The following is a 17,472-nucleotide window of genomic DNA, read 5'->3' on the forward strand; positions in this document are numbered from 1 at the left end:
AGGTTCTTTGAGTTGGCTCGTCATGCCATCTGGTTGGTCCCGACAGATCGAGAGAGGATCAGGAGGTTTGTTGATGGTCTTACTTATCAGCTCCGTATTCTCATGACTAGAGAGGGTGACTGGTGCTACTTTCGAGAAGGTTATGGATATTGCCCGTGATATTGAGTCTGTTCGTCGCTAGGAGCGAGAGGAGAGGGAGGCCAAGAGGCCTCGAGGATCTGGAAGCTATAGTGGTGCTCCTTCGAGGGGCCAGTTTCAGCATGGTAGAGGCCGTCCATTCAGGCCTGTTCAGTCAGCTCGCCCAGGTTATCGTGGGGCGTCATCGAGTCATGGTTATTACAGTTCTCATCAGGGCCAGTCATCACTTAGTGCCCTTCCAGCTCAGAGTTCGTCCCGTGCTCCATCAGTTCAGGGCTCTTCTATGCCGAGTGCATCTGCTAGTCACTCCGGTGCGAGGGGTTCCCTTCAGTCCCCTTCTCCAGCATCTGGGAGTTGTTATAAGTGTGGTGAGATGGGTCACATGTGGAGGTAGTGTCCTCGTCGTGTTGCTAGTTCGTCCCAGCAGAGGGGTCAGTCGTCGGTTCAGCGCCAGTTTTTTCACCGCCACCCGCCCAGCCAGCTAGGGAAGGATTTGGTAAGGTTTGAGACACTTAGAGGTCGTTTGGTAGAATGTGTTAGAGAAAATAATGCATGCATTAGCTTTGTGTATTAGTAATGCTTTGTTTGGTACACTTTTTCAACCTATGTATAACTAATACAAACATTAATTATACACTCTATTTGGTATTATCCTATGTATAGCTAATGCATAGAAAACCATGGCATTAGCTATACAAAGGCTATTAATGCATGCATTAGCATGGTTAAAGACAAAATTATCCTTAAAGTCCCTTAAGTTAAAGAATATGGAGGGCATTTTTGTAAACAATTAAATTTCTTAAAAATTATGCAATGCATTTTAGTTTTTAATACACCACACCAAACAATGAATAAGAAATAATCTCTGTATAACTAATGCTTGCATTACTAATGCACCTTATTTAGCATTATTCTTATACGCCCTATCAAACGACCCATTAGTCTCTTTAGAGTGAGTTTAAGTTGGAAATGTCAATCGGATGTTGACTTATGTGTTAGAGGGCTCGGATGTGAGTTCCGATGGTTCGGAGAGCTTCGGGAGGTGATTTATGGCTTAGGAGTGTGATCGGAGTGGGTTTTGGAGGGTTGGAGTAGTTTTAGGCTTGAATTGGCGAAGTTGATATTTTGGCGATTCCGGTTGGTAGGCGAGATTTTGATATAGGGGTCGGAATGGGATTCCGAGAGTTGCAGTAGTTCCGTTGTGAGATTTGGGATGTGTGTGCAAAATTTCAGGTCATTCGAACATGGTTTGGTTGGGTTTTTGATCGAAAGCATAATTTGAAAGATTCTAGAAAGTTTGGCTTGAATCCGAGGTGTTTTAGTTGATTTGATGTTCTTTGATGATTGGAACAAGTTTGTATAAGGTATTGGGTTATGTTTGTGCTTTTGGTTGAGGTCCCGGGGGCCTTAGGGTGATTTCGGATGATTAATGGAGAGGTTGAATTCTTGTAGCAGCTCATATTGCTGCTTCTGGTCTTTTCGCACCTGCGGTTTGGGCCGCAGGTGAGGCCCCGCATAAGCGAAGATTTGACCAAAAATGGAAGAGTCTTGAGGAACAGGAAACCACAGAAGCGGCTAATGGGATCGCATCTGCGAAATCGCAGATGAGGGAGGCTCGCAGATGCGGAATGATGAGGTAGAGTCAGGAACCGCAGATGCGGTAGAGGGACCGCACCTGCGGAGTCGCAGATGCGGCAAGTGGGTCGCAGATGTGGTATTTGGTCCGATAAGTGAATTCCCCAAAAGCGGAGGATTAGACCGCATATTCGGTACCGCAGAAGCGGGTTTTGGACCGCAGATGCGGAAAGGCCTGGGCAGAACATATAAGTTATTTCATTTCGTGAAATTGAGCTATTCCACCATTTTTGACTTTGGCCTTGGAGCTTTTTGGGCGATTTGAAAGAGGGATTTCAAGGGAACTTCATTGAGGTAAGGAATTTGGACCTAAAACTCGTTCCTATGCTATTATTTCATGGATTAGAGCTAGAAATTGTGGAAATCAAAGGTTAAAATGGGGTATTAGGGCTTGAGCTTAAGAGGCCTTAAAATGAGGATTTGAGGGGTCATTTGAACTCCGATTTTGGTATTCTTGATATGCATAGACTCGTGGGGAGATGAGTAATCTATTGATATAAAAATTTCTGATTGTCGAGACGTGGGCCTGGGGGTCGGGTTTTGGTAATTTCGGGATTTGTGCCCTTTATTGATTGTTTTTGCTTGGGCTTCGTTCCCTTAGTATATTTTGACGTCCTCATTCTGGTTTTGGGTAGATTCGATGCGCGTGGAGGCCGATTCGAGGGGCAAAGTCGTCGCGAGCTAAAGATTTAGCCGGTTCGAGGTGAGTAATGATAGCAAATGATGCTATAAGTGTTTGAAACCCCGGATTTGCACATCGTAGTGCTATATTGAGGTGAGGCACATGCTTGATGACGAGCGTGGGGTCGTGCACTATTGGGGATTGTGACTTGATCTGTCCCAATTGATGATTTTACCGCGTATTTGAATGAAAACTATTTGTTATCCTAATTACTTGGGCTGAATGCCATATTTGGCCTTAGTGCCAACTATTTGAACCCTTCGGGGCTTTTTATTGATATTTTCTCACTGTTTTAACTTTATACTTGAACTCATTCATGTTATTTTTCCAGTGTTTTTCATACTCAGTCATGTTTACTCCGTTTTAAGACTTAAATGATATTTTAAATGATGTTTGGGCTAAGAAACACTGTTTTGCTATTGCCCGAGGGGCTTGTGAGTATTTTTGGCTGAGTAAGGCCGAGGGTCTAGTTGTGAGGAAACACTGGTACTGATTTGAGGCCGAGGGCCTGAGCTATATACGCCACGAGGTGGCTTGATTGATATGAGGCCGAGGGCTTTGATGTCACTAGATGGCTTGTTATTGAGCTTGGGCCGTAAGGGGGCCCTCTAGGAATCTGCACACCACCAGTGAGCGCGGGTACCCATTGTGATGTGAGATTGAGCTCGAGAGGCTGTTATTGTTCTGAAGTGTTGCCCGATGGGCGGATGTGGTGATACTGTGCCCGAGGGGCGAACTTCTATTTGTTTACTTTACCTTAATTACCTGTCAATTACTTGTTTACTTGTTGAAAGAGGATTTTACTTGGCTTTTCACTGTTTTACTGCTTCATTATAGAATGTCTTGTGTCTTACGTGTTTTCTTACTTTCAGTCGTTATTTACATTTGTTACTCACTGAGTTGGAGTACTCACTTTACTCCATGCACCCCTGTGTGCAGATTCAGGTGTAGCTGGTTCCGCTCCCGAGTGCTGATTCCTCCAGCTTCAGGTGTAGATGCTCATGACTAGTGACACCCCGGTTAGAGTTGTGTATGGGTGTTCTTCCGCGTATTTATGTTATTGTTGTTATTTTCGGATCTTTTTTATCATGTTTAGACAGTTTCTTAAATGCTTAACTATTAATAATTGGAAAATGGGAAGTGTCGGCTGGCCTTGTCTTCACGAGAGGCGTCATCATGACCGGGTTCGGGTTAGGGTCGTGACATAAACTTTTGATGTTCAGCCTACCAAACTCCACCACAACAAAAGTAAGATAAATATTAAACATCTACTCCAATAAATAAAACCATGGACGATAACACTAAAACTAATAGTACAAAACCGCAACAAATACCCATAAACAATGAGTCAATTACAGAAATTAGGCACATTAAAATAAATAAAAAATTAAGGAAAGTAAGAAAGAAACTAAAGAAACTATACCCAAAATATGAATATTTAAGTATTACTAAAATAGTCAATGCTAGGCTATCTAAATTAATAGATACTATATCCAAAATATAATACAAATATATTTACTATCTTAAAAATAAAAGATGAATAAAGAAGAATTCGCACTAGAAGAAAAAACATATGAAAATCCGGAAGGATTAAAAATAATAATAATATTTTCTAACTTAGGAAGAAGATACAAGAAAATAGGAAATAACCTAAACTTAATGTTAGAAAAAGAAACGGTAAAACTAGAAGATAGTTTAACTGCAATGATTAGAATAACAAAAGAAAACGAAGAAATAGATAGAAAACGAGAAATTAAGGAAATACAACAGCAAGCTAAAGAAAAAATACAACAGATAGAGGAAGTAAAGAACACTAAAATAACAGAATTAGAAAAAGAATTAGAAATGCTAAAACAGCTATATGCAAGTAGACAAAAAGAAAAAGAAAAACGCAAAGAAGAAGAATAAGAGTTAAGACTGACAAATGAAATAGAAAAATTTAAATTATAGTTAGAAGAGGTACAAGATAATCCACCACCAAAAATAAGCATAAACGAAATAAATGATCAAAGATAGGGATCTAGGAGAAGGCTATTCAGAAACAAGTGAGACATATACAAAAATTATAGAAAAAGTAGAAAAGACAAAAACAAATCCAGAAATATTGAGATTGTAATAAAAAAACATGATGGTACAGTTGCAACAACATCTATAGAAATATTGTATAAATATGAAATAGCGATAAGAAATGAATTTAGTAGTATGACAACAAAAATAGAAGAACAAAATAAAGATAAAACTACAAATAGAAATTTAATGACAAAATTAGCAATATGTAATATGTGTTATAAAGAAGATATTATGTAAAAAATTACAAACATAAAAAACTATATAGAAAAAAGAAAAAACTAACAGAACGCACTTGTTACAATTGTGGAAAACTAGGACACTTAGCTAAAGATTGCAAATTACAAAAAAATCCAAAGAAGAAACAAATTTCCGAAATAATAATAGACAATGATAAATATACACAAATGGAATATATAGATTATGAATTAGGAATTGAAGACAGTATATATGAATTATCAGAAAATGAATTATCAGAAAATGAAAAGGATATAAATAATAACATAATAGAAGGATCAGACGAAGAGAATTATGACTGATAAAGATATACAAATCATACAACAATAAGAACACCAAAATGAACAATCTTCAGAACAAAAAATAATATTTGACACCACTATATTTGAACAAATAAAAGGAAAAAAATTGGACCTAAGCATAGACAAAATACTAGAAGTACTTACAATAAAGAATTGGTTTAAAAGACAAAAGGAAGAATACTATGTAGTAAGCCAAAGAGAACATATAATAGACTGTAAATACATTAAAGGTAAAGCCAGAATACCAATATTAAATAAAGAAATACAAGATATAAAAACAAAAAACCCAATAAAATACGTACATTTAGGAGGAACAGAGATACTAATAAAAGCATGTTTTAGAGAAGGAATAGATACCCCTATAGAAATATACTTAGCAGACGATAGAATTGTACAACCTATAGAAAAAAGTATAATAAGTGCAGTAAAAGGTAACTTAATATACCAAAAATTTAAATTCATAATAAGTGCAAACTATTCGGTTGCAATAGATGATAAAAATATAGAAAAATCATTAGTTCTATATTGGAAAATGTCGGGAATAGAACTAGCACCAGGAAGTAAGATATTCATAGCAAGATGTAAAAACCTATATGTCTTTACAACAAAACATAAGATAACAGCTAAAAATAAAACAAATAGAATTAAAATAGAAAATCCGTTCGAAAGAATAGTATCAGTTATAGACAACAATGATTATAGTTATAAAGAAATAGACATAGAAGAAGACTTAGAAATAGTAAAAGAAAGATTAAGCACGTCAAAACAAACAAGTGATGAAATACCAGAAACATCATCAAGAATGAGTACATCAAGAAGAATAGATTACACAACTCCACAAAAATTAATAGAACAAAAAATAGAAGAAATAAACCCACATCATTATTATATAACAGGAATAATGGACCAAAGAAAATATTTAATATTAATAAATACAGGACAAGAAGAAAATTATGTTATAAGAGAATTAATACCAGAAAAAGAAATAGTAACAAAAGAACAACAATGTTCAGAATTACCAAAAGCACTAAGAAAAAGTGAAGAAACGAGTGAAAAAGAATTAATTATTGGGGGAATACCAATACTAATAAATTTTAAAATATATCAAGGAGATAAAAACATTACACTAGGAATAAAATGGTTAGAAAAAGTCAAACCATATAACTTAGAAGATAGGCAATTAACAATAAGTTATGAAAACAAAAAGATAATAATCAGAAGAACCTTAATATAATGCAAAAAATATATATACTTGCCAAGATAATAGTAGAAGGATATTATAATAGATATTATACACCTATGATGGATACAGGAGCAGAAGCTAACATGTGTAAACATAATTGTCTACCAGAAAATAAATGGGAAAAGTTAAGAACTCCCCTAGTAGTAACAGGATTTAACAATGAAGGAAGTATGATAACACACAAAGCAAGGAATCTAAAAATACAAATATGGGATAAAATATTAACCATAGAAGAAATATATAGTTATGAATTTGCAAATAAAGATATATTACTAGGAATGCCATTTTTAGATAAGTTATTCCCACATACTATAACAAAAACACATTGGTGGTTTACTACCCCATGTAAACAAAGAATAGGAGCAAAAAGAGTAAATAATAAATTGAGAAAAACAACACCCTGGATTAAAGGAAGTGAGAAAATCACCCAGAAATTAGAAAATATAACACTAAGCAACCATAATATAGAAATAATCATTTTCTCAATAGACAAGTTAAAACTACTCCAAGATAAATTAAAACTACTATATAATGATAATCCCCTACAAGGATGTGAAAAACGTAAAACGAAAATAAAAATTGAACTAATAGATGAAAATAGTATAATAACACAAAACCCTTTAAAATACAATTTTAATGACCTAACAGAATTTAAAATACATATACAGGAATTATTAGACAATAAATACATACAAGAAAGTAATAGCAAACACACTAGCCCAGCATTTATAGTAAATAAACATAGTGAACAAAAACGAGGAAAAAGTCGAATGGTTATAGATTATAGAAATTTAAAAGCAAAAACAAAAATATATAATTATCCGATACCAAATAAAATACTAAAAATCAGACAAATACAAAGATATAACTATTTTAGTAAATTTGACTGTAAATCAAGATTTTACCATTTAAAACTAGAAGATGAATCTAAAAAGTTAACAGCATTTACGGTACCACAAGGATTTTACGAATGGAATGTATTACCCTTTGGATATAAAAATGCACCAGGTAGATACCAACATTTTATGGATAACTACTTCAACCAATTAGAAAACTGCATAATATATATAGATGATATACTATTATATTCTAGAATAGAGAATGAACATATAAAACTACTAGAAAAATTCATACACATTGTAGAAATATCAGGAATTAGTTTAAGTAAAAAAAAGCAGAAGTAATGAAAAATCAAATAGAATTCTTGGGTATACAAATAGATAAAAATGGAATAAAAATGCCAACTCATATAGTACAAAAAATAATTAACTTAAACGAAACACTTGATACAAAAAAGAAGTTACAATCATTTTTAGGATTAGTTAACCAAGTAAGAGAATATATCCCTAAATTAGCAGAAAATTTAAACCATTACAGAAAAAATTAAAGAAAGATGTAGAATACCATTTTGACGAAAAAGATAAAATACATATAAAAAAGATTAAAATTATGTGTCAAAAATTACCAAAACTATATTTTCCGGATGAAGAAAGGCAGTTTACATACATAGTAGAAACTGATTCTAGTGATCACATCTATGGAGGAGTTCTCAAATATAAATATGATAATGAAAAAACTGAACACCATTGTAGATATTAGTCAGGATCATACACGGAACCACAATTAAAATGGGAGATAAATAGAAAAGAACTATTTGGATTATATAAATGTTTGTTAGCATTTGAGTCATACATCGTTTATAACAAATTTATTGTAAGAACAGATAATACACAAGTAAAATGGTGGATAACACGGAAAGTGCAAGATTCAGTAACAACGAAGGAAATAAGAAGGCTTGTATTAAATATACAAAATTTTACATTTACAATTGAGGTAATAAGGACTGAAAAAAATATTATTGCAGACTACCTATCAAGAAAAAGGTACCCAAACTGATGACAGACAAGAAACAAAAGATTTATTTGCAATCCTTACTACTCTATCTTTACAGATGGATAGTATGGATAAAAGATTACAACAGCTAGAGGAAAGCAAGCCAAGTCAGCAGCATGACTATAAAGATGCGGAGCTAAGTCGATCGGAAGACTCAAAATTTCCAGAGTTAGAGGGAGACGTTGGGAAACTCCGTAAAACCCATAACAATGTTTGTTTACATACAGCTGCAGGTACGAGTAAACAAGTTAATAAGAAACCATATACCAATGCCAATTTGAATAACATATTTGATAAACCAATTACTCCAAAAATACCAAAAGAAACAATGACTACAACACCACAAACCTCAACCTATGCAAACAGTCTACACCAAAATAAGAAAATATACAACCATATTACCCAGACCTATATTGAAAACATATACAAAATCCAAACATTTCTAAACCTTAACCCCAGAGCAACTACTACAACAAATCCAACACAAGACTATATAACCCAAAAACTCCAAGGATATAATAGACTTATTGCCCAACCAAAAACCAGATCCAATCTAGTAAAAACATGCTACAATTACGCATTACTTAGCACAGTATATACCTATGATGGAGAAGAAATAAGTGGAATACCAGAGATATATAAAACATTTATTACATATAAAAGAATTACAAAAGGAAACCTATTTTTTATAAAATTCTATACAGCACCAGCTGAGATACTATACGATGAAATAAAACCTCTTATACAGGTTGTAAAAATAGGATTGACACGAGATATGATAATACCAGAAGAGATAGAACAACAACCAGAGATACCATAAATCGAGATACCGAGATTTATAACTATACTTTCATCAATCCTATCGCAATAAGTCATTCTGTTTTTAGTTCATTATCATTGTCATAGAAGTATAATCACAGATTTTTTGCTTTTTGGTTCACAGAAAATAGATCATCTATGAAATGATACATTTGTCTTTGAACTCTAAAGGTATAACTACCATAATTTCTTCTCGCTAAATCTTTGTTGTAGCTCATGCCAAGTGATGTAAATGCAAAGATATTATTGTATGTTCTAATGTATGTGCGAAAGAGTTAAGATTCCTCAGTATTTGCTAATATAAATTACGCAATTCTATGGGTATTTTGTGTGTAGTTAAGATAACTGAACCATTGCTACAACAAAATATATTAGGTTCAAATTGAAATTTCTTAGCTCGACAAAACTTGCAACGTGAAATTAGTTTTAGTGGGATGTATTCTGATCGCATTTGGCTAATGGTTATGTTGCCTGTTTTATTTATATTTGGACCTGCAACTTCCAATATGTCAGAATGAATAAAGGAAGGAAAGCTAGATTGGTAAGAAATAATATTGCAACATACACCAACCTTTATTCAGAATAGTGTAAGAACTCTGATTTTGTTCATTAGCCGTACCAGACGTTGACCCTAGTAGCATATAATTTTAGGATAAATATAATTAAATATTTTCTTAATTAAACAATGGTAAAAACTTTTTGCATAGAGGATTGTACTTGCCTACTTCAAATATTGAGGATGGGTGGGCAGAATTTTTTGCCCTATCATAGTAGGCTGCCAACATAGTGGCGCGATGCATATTAGCTAATAATTGCAATACAAAATGTGGCTAATGTCAAAGTATAACCAAATAAGCTTGACAAAGTAAGCGTATTTATCAGAAGATATATATGAACATGTAGAAAATTCTACACAAAGGCAGAAAACACATATGCTTAGTATTCTAACCTATTTCAGATGACAATGCAGATGCAGTGGATTTTTTGCTCGTAGTCGGTGTTTTGGTAGTAGAGCATGTTTTTTAGTGGATTCCATTTGCTTATACGTCTCATGCTATCTGAAATTCATTTATGCGTTTCGTTCTGCCAAATAGGAAGAACTGTTTTTGTTCTGAGAATGCATCTGCTTCAATGTAGTTTCTATCTCCAATTATCTGTAGTTGAGGCCAAGTTTGATAAGAATCAATATCCACCACATGGAAAAGAGAGAGTAAATATTCTAAAGTACCAAAATAAGGAAATAACAACAGTAAAATGGAGACATCAATAATTCTATCTTCCTAAATCAATGTTGTTGGAGCAAAATTAGTACCTATTACAAATTGACCCAAATCCGTAGCAAAATTTTGAAATTACAGAGCATGTCTCGCAATTGAAATTTTCAAAGAGGTATTGTTTGGTGAAGCGCAAAAGAAGACCAAATACCCCGAAATAAGTTCAAATGCAAACAAGAGGGGAATAAGAGTGGAACATGATGACAGAACGTGAGTATAGTAATCAAGCAGAGCAGAGAAATAAAGAGGGGAAAATAAGTGCATCAACCAGAGAACAACTGTGCTCACCAAAAGGGAAAAAGGTCACAGAGGCACAACAACTAAAACTGAAAGTGAATCGAAGGACATAGACGCAGAAAGAAGATTGAAAGAAAGTTTCCGAGAAAAAATGCAGATGAAAGTTTCATGTTAAATTGCATGAAGATAAGAATACAAAGCCACCATTTCGTTGGTGAGAAATGTCTTAGTAAGTCCTCATCATAAAGTGTTTCTTATCTTTTTTCAAGGATAAAACTGGCACATAGACAATATAAATATCTATTATAGTTCCACTTGTGCAAATAAAGTCACATGTGTTGTGCCATAAAGTCACATGTGCTGGACCATTAATATCAATTCACCACATAAGCTCTTCAGACAGAAGCACACATGGAAAACCGGTGGGGTCAGTGGCAGACCAGGATTTTATGGATGCGGGTTCAATCGGAAAAGTTCATAACTAACATAAGTTGTATAAGACACGAGAAGCAAGTTTTTTTGTCTGCTTACAACGTGATCTCGTAATAAAGTCCTTTTAAAGTCGGTGCTCTATATTTTAAACAAAATTTTGCTTATGCAAATTTTAAAATCTAATCTTAGCTAATTTATTCAACTTTAACAAAAATATATTTTGACCAATTTTAGAATTTATTAACTCTAAAAAATTTGATCGATTATAAAATCTTTTTAGCATTTATAAGTAGCAGGTTATTATTTGCAAAAGAAGACAATAAAAAAAGAGTTACAAACTAAACTAAATTAACACCAATAATCAAAGAAAGAGAGTTTATACACTAAAAATTAAATATAAGAAAATGAAAAGAATTCCACCATAAACTAAAATAAATTAAATTAACAAATGAAAAATAATTTCAACAAATATATTTGCAAGTCTTGGCAAATTTTATGAAAGGGAGAACTAAAATTACCTTCTGGGGTAAAATAAACTTCAATATAATTTCTATTGAATTTATGTAAAGAAAATAAACTATAAAATAAAATAATGAAAACGGCAAAAGATATACTACAAGGAAAATAATTTGATTTGATTGCAAAGACAGTTATATTAAACGATGCTGCTATCTTTACGGGTTTGTTTCCTTTTCTAATTCTTGTTGCAATTTATGCAAACAAAAAATAAAGTAGGCACAAAACATGAAAGGGATTTGAGTTAGGGGTGAGCATCGGTCGGTTCGTTTCGGTTATGAATATTATCGATTTAGCATATCGGTTATTCGTTTACATGAAAGGGATTTGGATCGACTGTTGTCGTCGTTACAGGTCCTCTACCTATAAACACAGAAGCGGATCTAGGATTTTAGGTTTATGGGTTCCAACAAAAATTAAGTTAATATACAATATTAACCGGATGAACGAACTGGGTTCCAAGTTAAATATTCTTATAAATTTAATGAATTTTTCAATACAAAAGCATATTCGGGACAAAAGCTACTGGGATCACGGGAACCCGTAGCTAATGAACTGAATCCGCCTCTGTATAAACATGTCCTTCAAAATACTCCTCTCTGTGATTCTCTACAAACATTTGTTTCCACAAATTGCTTCAAAAAACCTGGTCCTGGTTGTACAGAAAACTCTTATGCATACTTCCCTGAGAACCCTGTTACTCGAAATGTCGACATGGCCGGAATCTTTATTGATTCGCTAACTTTAACTACCGCTAACGGTCCACTTAGCATTCTATCGAATCATTTTTTTCATGTGCTCATACCAAATTACTTCGCGAACTTCCTGCTGGTGTTGCTGGACTCCAGCAGGAATGTTATGAAGCTAAAGGAATTGACATGCTTATCGATATTAGTCTTGGACTATACATTATTTGTCCATATTTGCACCTCTCTTCGTTAAAGGCCACGCTTTATTTGCGCTTAAAGCCCCAGCAGACCGTAGAGAATTTTTGCTTTTTAACATTAAAACTAGTTTCCAGACCTACAGTATGGCCTAGTGGGGGGCAAACCTTAAAGGTCAGGGTTCAAATCACACAAGGACAAAGAACACTAAATGATTTCTTTCGATATGTCTAAGCTTTGGTGGGAAGAGTTACCCGATACTTGTGCTGGTGAGAGAAGGAACTCAGTGGAATAGCAAGATACAACCATTATCACTTTCAAGACCTATCTATCATTGTTAAAGAACACATACAATGCCATCGAAAACTGAAAACAATATTTACTCAATCCTAAAGTGGTAGGCCTCAACTCTGCATCATGGGTAACTCTTTCAGTCCAATCAGCTCTTCGACAAACATCCCACCACTGAATGGAGTCAACTTTCACCCCAGCGTCATCCTCTTGCATTTGAACTACTGAAGCAGTCCCGGTTCTCAGACAAGAGTCACCCTGTTCTCCACCAAATGAGGGCATCAACTCATATTGAATTAAGTGACCAGATGGAGTATAAGCCAAAAGATGCTCCAACGGATTGAAGTTTTGCGGAGCAGGTTGTTCCCGGCGTACAGAACTGTGAAAAACAGCAGCAAGAACACCAGAAGGCACAGAAACCTTTCCTGCTGCAGAAGATGCGGCATTGCTCACTGTATTAAGCCAACCTGAATTCACATTCTTTATCCTGTTGACCACAGAGAGCGTGATAGGTGCTGGCGCTGGCGCAATTGACTGCTGATTGACTATGAAAGATGATATAGACCACCAGGGTCCCGAAAGAATAGGTAGAAGTATGGGTCCATCAACATGAGAATTTTGTAGTTGAAGACCAGTCTCACCACCAAAAGGGGATAGGACAAAAAGATGGCAAGTTCCCCTGGAAGAAATAATAGCTACCCACTGACTGTAGTGACAAACAAATGTCTTGTATCACCTATTCAAATTCAGGATTTAAGAGAATTTTATTATCAGCATTATTATAAAGACTGAAACCTCAATATTGAATATCAAAGAAAAACACTGCAAACAGATACGCACAGCTGGAGTCACACCCCGATGAAGCTTGTAGAGTTGGACATGCAAAGCTTTCCAATCGCTACTTTGGTTGCCTGCTCCATTTGGTGAGCAAAAAGGTAAAATGCGAAATATGTTTATATTATTCTCACGTGTAGAGGCAGTAACAAGAAGAGTACCACTAGGGTCAAAACAAAGAGCAGATATAGGACTGGAATGTGCCTTGAATTGTGAAATAACTGCTCTAGAAACAAAATCTTTACTGACAACCTTCAGCAGAAAAGTTGGCAAGAAAATTCAGTTCTCATCATCACCACAACTGCTCTGCCACAGTTACTCTGTCAAAATTGCATGTAGCACAATCATCAACTTAGGAGCTATAAACAGTTGGTTAATGCTTAGTATGGAACATCTGGACGACAAACTACTCTCATTTAAGACAGAGAGAGAGAGATATCTTGTTTTGCTCTAGTTGTACTCTAATATCGGGTTGTAGAATGCTACTTAGGATAATAGAGCTTAATTCTGGATAGTCGAAAAAGTAAAATTTAACATTCAACTTGTCTTATGACAGTAATAATTTGCTTAATAAACGAGAAAAACGTTGATTCCAGCTTAGAAACTTGCTATATGACCAGCCCCCTACCCTTCTCCACTTACAGACTTTATTCACCAGTTAGGTTTCAACCTTGTGACGTGTACTTACCACATATTCTCGTATACAACTTTTACCATTGAACCAAAGCTCTGGGGTTAGGAGGGAACAAAGTAGGAATAATATTGCACTTATTATGCTTCATTCAATTTAATTGCCAATTACAGAGAGGATCCAACAGGTTCAAGAGCTCAAGTATAACGCCAAACTAACGATGAAGATAATTCACTGAATATTTATGCCTGGCATCATGCTGAACAAGGAATATCTGATGCACCAGCAACAAAAGAAATCATAAAGTGTGAGATAGGACCAGCAAATGAAAAGTTTCGATGAGCTGTAAACATGCACGAATAGCAGATATCCTGTCCTCAACTGTACACAATTTAATCTTTGGGAGATATGGCCATCACAATGTCAAAATCAGCAGAACAGCGAAAAATAGCTATATAAAGCTTGGTTTCATTTTCAACAGAACTTCTCAATTATGTGAGTTTTCATAAGCATCTTGATAATACAAACAAGCATTAAGTAGAATATACCATGCCCGCGGCATCTGTTTCAGGTGAATGTGCTGGAACCCTCCCAACTTTCCAGCTAGCACTTGTTGACACTGGTGAATTACTCCCGTCAGGAAGAAGTTCATGACAGTATTTTGACAAAGTTTTGTATCCCATGTCTCCAAGATTGATCAATCCAGCAGCTAAATGTTTGCTTGATTCCATGGCATACCTAGCTACCAGATTTCCATTACCAGGTGATGTAGAAGGGCTAACACCTGGAGAAGGACTAAGACTTTGGGGACTCAAATGCCCTGTGTTTGACAACAGCGGATTATTTGAAGCATACGCTAACCATCTCGGTCCTACAGCCATGGGACCGTAGCCAATGTTGACCCCGGTCACACCTTGGCCACCCAACTGCGGCACAAGATATGTGAGCACGCTAAACTTGAAAATGGCATTGACAATTATATTTAATTTTGTGGTTCTAAAAATATGTGATTTATTTTAATACTAGCTGTTAGGCAATAAATGCTAAATGTAAGTAAAGAGAATAAGATATGCAAACCAATACTGTCGCAAGGCTGGGCCTCGAGCTGGCTGGAACAGGGGCTTCGAGGTCTAGTAAGGGTAGTTAGCAATGAACAATTGATGAAGAAACAATGATAATGAATGCCTCAAATGTAGCCTTCCGCGGTTAATAATGGGCAATAAATGAACAAGCAACAAATCTGTAGAGTAATTATTGAACAAGTTTAGGCAAAAAGAGTAGAGTATATTGTATATTATTCTATATTCATATGTGCCTTACAAAATGATAAGGGTCCCCTTTATATAAGAGGAGGAAATCCCAACATAGTACATGTATAATAATAATGAGGAAATACTATTGTTACAGCTGTATAATGGCTTAGTACGGATTTGTATTATTTCTCGAAGACTCTATCAGTTCTAATCACGTGCCCTCGGGAATTTCCCGCCTTTCCATGACGGTCGTCAATTTTCATGCTGCCTCGAGGTACGCTATGATGAGTCTTCGATATACCCCCTCAAGGCGAGTGCTTCGGGGACGAGTCTTAGAGAGTTCTCCGAGCCCATCAAGGTCGGGCTTGAAATGCCATAGAAGCCTTAAAATCGGCCTTCACTGATTTTGACCATATACAGATAGTCCTCGCGTTCCTTGGAATGAAATAACAAGGAACGATTTGAATTCTTCAACTCTTCAATGCCTTCATCATTATGTTAGTTATGTCATGTGAGCAGTTGATGTGACAAAAACGGATGTTCAAAAGTTACGTTCGCATGACTCTTAAAAAGCCTTGAATTGATTACGACGGTTGGTCGTCCTTTGGCTTTTTCCAACGCGCACTACTGGCCCCCATAAATACTCCAATTCTTCACTCATTACTCTCATCATATCTCCAAACTTTCAACAGATCTTCTTACTTCTTTCTTGTGTTTGTCTCTCATCCAGTTTTCTCTTTTCCTCTGAAATCATTCAGTAAAAATGGCGAAGACTTTTAGAACCATTCCCCAAGATGATAAAGCTTCTTCATCTTTCTGCCATACTTGAGCTCTTTATATGAGATATCCCTTGAATGTATTCTCATTTTTGTACCTATATTTTGTGTTTGTGCAGGCCTAGGAGAGGCCTCTTTGATGAGGGAAACCCCCTCCGGGAAGGCAGATACCCCAAAACACACCAAGGAGAAGAATAGAAAGAGAAAATCACTAACGAAGTCCCCGAAACGAAGAAGGCTAAAGCTCAAAAGCCTAAGTTCGATTCAGCGGCCTTAACTTCGGAAGTAGCAGAGAGCCCCAGAGCTAGGGGCGAGGATAAAGATGACTCCCTGCTAGCACCTTGGGGAAGAGGAAATGTGTCTGCTTCGGATCTTGCCGAGCTGATGGTTGTTGAGCTGAAGGCTTCCAAACCAAAAACTACTGATATTGTCCCACCTCGGGCCAAAGAGTCTCTCGAGGGTAGGTCAGATGATGTCCCTAAGCCGGTCGACGGCCAAAACATTTCCCGATTCAAGGGGCGTTCGGTAGATGCTTTAGGTGAGCCCAGCTCTAAGGCTCTCCGGAGGCAAAAGAAGGCCTCGATCGATCCAGCCAGAGTTGTTGATGTGGGTAATCTCCGTCGGGCCTGACATTTTCTCCGAGGGAGATACGGGATGCCCATAATAGAGAGACTTCCGATGCGGGGGAATCCCTTGGGGAGAATGACGTGTTTGAAGGATTCTTCACTGGGGTCAAAAGAAACCCCGAGCTTAATGCTTCGCTCATTTTTTAGGAGCTTAACGCTTCGCTCAAATAGGAAATATTTTCGTCGACTATACTCTGAGCTTCGATCCTCATCTTCCTGATTTCGTTCTATTATGCTTTCAGGCTATAATGCTTTTCAATCAGGCCTTTGCAAAGTCCTAAGTTAAGTTGACTCACTATAAGCAAGAGTGTAGGGGGCTCTCATCAGAGGCTGGCGAGCTCAGAACTCTTTTTACCAAAAAGAAGGAAGAACTTCATAACCTTCGGGCTCGTTTGGAAATGGTGTCTCGAGAGCGGACCGATCTTGCTGAGCAGGTAATACAGTCTTCATATGTTTTTTTTATCGTGCTTGTCTGACTTTAGCATTTAACACCTTTGGGTTGATTTTTGTAGTTTGAGAAGAAAGATGTCCTGATGAGGGAAGGGCTCAGAGCCAGGGATATTAAGATTCTAGGACTCAAGCAGCGTGTGGACGAGATAACCTTCGAGAGAGATACCCTCCAGGGAAAGTTGGCCTCGGTTGATCATCATCTTCAGGATGCGAGGGTGGATAGTAGTAAGTATAAGGATCTACATACTGAAT

At 36.1% G+C, this 17,472-nt stretch overlaps 1 long non-coding RNA gene and 1 pseudogene across 1 annotated transcript; both read right to left on the reverse strand.

Annotated features, from left to right (window-relative positions):
* Positions 1-8,086: 8,086 nt before the first annotated feature.
* On the reverse strand, positions 8,087-10,779 carry LOC107794059 (uncharacterized). Its single transcript, XR_001649864.2, has 3 exons — positions 10,329-10,779; positions 9,966-10,170; positions 8,087-8,424 (listed from the first exon to the last, which is right to left on the reverse strand). It is a non-coding gene; the product is annotated as an uncharacterized LOC107794059 (long non-coding RNA).
* A 1,782-nt stretch (positions 10,780-12,561) lies between these two features.
* On the reverse strand, positions 12,562-14,996 carry LOC107794057 (autophagy-related protein 18h-like; annotated as a pseudogene).
* Between the last annotated feature and the right edge of the window lie 2,476 nt (positions 14,997-17,472).

The sequence above is a fragment of the Nicotiana tabacum genome, chromosome 7 (genome assembly GCF_000715075.1).
Source record: "Nicotiana tabacum cultivar K326 chromosome 7, ASM71507v2, whole genome shotgun sequence".
Taxonomy (NCBI): domain Eukaryota; kingdom Viridiplantae; phylum Streptophyta; class Magnoliopsida; order Solanales; family Solanaceae; genus Nicotiana; species Nicotiana tabacum.